Source organism: Schistocerca cancellata, chromosome 4 (assembly GCF_023864275.1).
Source record: "Schistocerca cancellata isolate TAMUIC-IGC-003103 chromosome 4, iqSchCanc2.1, whole genome shotgun sequence".
NCBI classification, from domain to species: Eukaryota; Metazoa; Arthropoda; class Insecta; order Orthoptera; family Acrididae; genus Schistocerca; species Schistocerca cancellata.
Window position 1 is genome coordinate 895,420,044 of NC_064629.1, and position 3,988 is coordinate 895,424,031.

Consider the following 3,988-nt stretch of genomic DNA (forward strand, 5'->3'; position numbering starts at 1 on the left):
TTCATTTCGGTGACTTGTGTTTCCCAAGCAGAAATTGTTATTTCCTAAACTTATTTCTTTATTATATTATCATCTTGGTATCAGTTTCATGTTCCAGTTCTTCGCACGTATCAGATGATTCTGAATCTGATTTAAAATACATTTATTCTGCTGTAACTTCTTCAGATAATCTCTGTATTCGTATTTCGTTTTCTTCATAGTACGCATATTGTAGAATGAGTTGCTATACAGCGACAGAAAGCAAAGTGACTCCAATATTTTTATTTCACTTGAAAAGCACAAGCAGTAGCGGTGCTAGATAACAATGGGCTGTGTTAATATAACATGAAATGCGACGACTAGGAAATGACTGTAACTTGGTATTATTTTGATAGTTTTTCACATTAGTACTGACGCGGCGTGTCCTGAACACTCTAGTGTATATTTTTGTAAATTAAACAACAGTGATAATTGAAATTTAGTATATTTTAATTAATTATTTAGATGAGCATTATATAGAAAGCTACCAGTAGTTTTCCGTTATTAAAAAAAATGAAATCAATAATATGAGTGGTTTTTAATCTGTGGAGTGTCCATGCCGCCCGGCGCCAACACTAAAGGTGTAAGTGTATACAACATTTCAGGGGGCTGTCCAAATCACAAACGTCTTAATGGGAATGTCAAAACTGTCCTGGTCAATGACGTGTAACTAAAGGCTTCTAAGCTAGCCAGAGCCAGATCGCTGTATTTACCGGCATTTCCTCGTCAGCAGCCGGCTGACGGCAATGGTAACGTTTAGCACGGGAGGAAGCTGCGGAACCCGAATCGCTACCGAATACTACAGATTATTACAGCACAGACAGGTTTGTCCACAACCGTGGGAATAGATTTAGACTCTACTTACATTATTTTATCTAAAATAAAAACTCAAAATGCCATTTTCTACCACGGAATACAACTGTAGAATAATGTTCGTTAGGATTTAAAAAGATCACTAAAACTTATTTAAACAGGGAGTTAAAAGGCTCGTGTAAGCAATACATTACATACAGTGAAGAATTACTTATATTACATAGAAATTGGTTTCGTAAAAAATATAACACATGTAAAGAATTGTCATAGTACATCTCTGATGTTCCGCACAACACTTTTGCACTATAAAATCATGTTTTTATTTTCTCTAAAATTGTTCCAGCGGTGTCCAATGGATAATGCTAATGTTTTATCCTCTCTCAACATATCACTCATTATAGAATGATGGAGACTCAACTTAAGGGGAAGCTGCTATACACAAAATTATCCCCTCTCAACATCAAACTCGCTAATGAGGCATGGAGTCTGTAATTTTGAGGCAAGCAACTGGCAAGCTGCGGTATACAAAATGGAAATCTTGTATTTTAACCATGGTCCTGATGTGAACTGTTGGTGTGTGACGTGTTACATTATGAAATAAAATCTATATTGGGCCATTCCACACCAACAGGTCTAGCCTCCCCGCCGTAGCATATCACATTTTGTGGAACTACGATATTCAAGCTCTTACGAAAAGTAATTCCACAAAAATTTAAGCTCTTGACCTGCAATACTTGTCACGTTGCACTCAAACAAGTGAGGGCGGTCAAACCGTTAGGGCTCTTTGTCATTTTTCACTAAAGCTTACATTGCAGATAAGAGTGATAACCCTGCAAAATTTGCCGCATCAGCTCACTACTAACTTCAAATTACAGAATGAAAGGTTAAATAGTCTAGGTCCCCCCGAGACACAAATTCGAGAAACAATTCGTGTTAGTTTCTTAGTTTCAGAGAAATTTTAAGGCAAATGGGTTCCAAAATGTTTCGTACTAAACGTTACTACCCTTCCAAGTCCTCACTCTCAAAGGAAAATCTCAACAAGTTTAACTGTTGACAGACCTAATTTTTCCACAAGAATACTAAAACTGTTTTCTGGGGATGCTTTGAAAAAGTATTTTAGCGACAATGATTTTTGGCTATCAAAATGCATCCGAGAGTTCTAGATTTAAACTATTGTGTCGATGAATAATAAACTTCCCTTGGTCCCTATTGGTTTTGACCATTACTAAGTTTGAAACTTGACACCCTCTTCACCAAGTGGCCATACCAGTAGCCATGAAAGTGCAGTCACAAATGGGGCACATTGCTTAGATTTCCAAGCTTGTAATGGGTGTCTGAACGGAGGACCTTGAGCCTCAGGTTGATGTGGTACAGGTTTCCCTATTCCCTAGCCTGCTTGACTAAAGGTTTTATCACGACTCGGCAACCTGAAAAAATTCTAAGAACGAAACTTGTCGTAGTAAGTGTCAGTCAGTTCAGGTGAGGTTCTCAACATGATGAAGATTGTTTACTGTCTCTCTGACAAGACAAAACTAGCAGCTCCTGCAGTTCAAAGCCAAAGACTCGTGGCATGAAGATGTTCTGCGGAAGAAACCTGTCCCCACACGATCAATTCGTACAATTTTTAACAGTAGAGCCGATGGGGTGTTTATTGATCATTAAAATTAGTGTCAGTTCAGTTGTGGTGCTTATCATTATCAAGTGACTTGAGTGTGAAATGCAACCACATTTAAACCAAGACCAGACATATTTAATGTGACGAGCAGGTTGCGGCGAACATAGTAGTGGTTTTTCTTAAAAAAAGCTTAAGAAAGCTCTAAATGCTGAAGGTTATGAAAACATTTAATAGCATTGTTTACCGTGTACGATAGAGGAACAGTTCGAGAATGATGTTAGTTTTTATCAGTATGGCAATCCACCATGTCATAAAACAGTTTCTGTGGTGTAACTGTTTGTGGATAACAACATTCCGGAAATGGGCTTGCCTACCCAGAGTCCCGATCTGAACCTAGTACCTTAAGGATGAGCTGAAACGCCGATTTCGAAACCTATCCAAGCGTCCTTCGACACTACCTTTTCTGCTTCCGGCTTTTGGAGAAGAATGGGTTGAACACTCCTTCACAGACATTCAGACACCTCAGCGTTCAAATGGTCATAAAGGCGAGAGGTGGAGACACTCAATATAAATGGTTCAAATGGCTCTGAGCACTATGGGACTTAACATCTGAGGTCATCAGTCCCCTAGAACTTAGAACTACTTAAACCTGACTAACCTAAGGACATCACACACATCCATGCCCGAGGCAGGATTCGAACCTGCGACAGTAGCGGTCGCGCGGTTCCAGACTGAAGCACCTAGAACCGCTAGGCCACACCGGCCGGTTCAATATAAATGTCAACTAATAGTTATACAGATTCTTTTGTTCACATAGTGGGTAAATTCTATCAATGCCTGTCTCTCTTTCTTCAGTCTATATTCTTAGATAAGTCGTAGTGTTAGTATCGTCTCCCACGTTCCCACATTTCTCCCAAATCCGAACTGTTCTCCCTAGTGTCCACTTCAGTCATTATTTCCATTCTACTGTAAATAATTTATGTTAGTTTTGTGAAGTACGATTCATTAGTCAGATGGCTCTATTCCTGGCGAATGAAGGCAATTAATCGATTAGAAGTACGAAATTTGGTACCGAAACGGTATGTTGAGAATCTACGGACGCGGAATGATATCTGAATGGACTAAAACGGGAGGCACTGAGGAAAGATGCTATTCGTAACGCTAAAATATGCATTCCAGTTTGTGTACAATTTCGTCGATGTTTGCTGCCAGGCAGTCTCGTACATTATGGAGGGCAGCACAGCAAACTGCCACGCCGGTGCGCTTGTGGCTAAATTGAGCCTGCGGCACCAGGCATGTAATACTCGTCGTTCGCACCGGGGAATCGGTCGCCGCAGCCGTTTCATTATTGGAGATCACGACCGGGGAGAGGCACGCGGCCTCGCATTTCCTTCGGAAAAAATTACGTACGTCTCGCCGCCCACGGAAGGAAGTTTCCCACGGATGTTGTCGCCTCGGGACTGAGTGTGGCTCTTTTTCTTCGGAATCTGTGCACAACGAGAAAGATGTGCTCGTTTCTTTATTTAAACAACGCTCTCATTG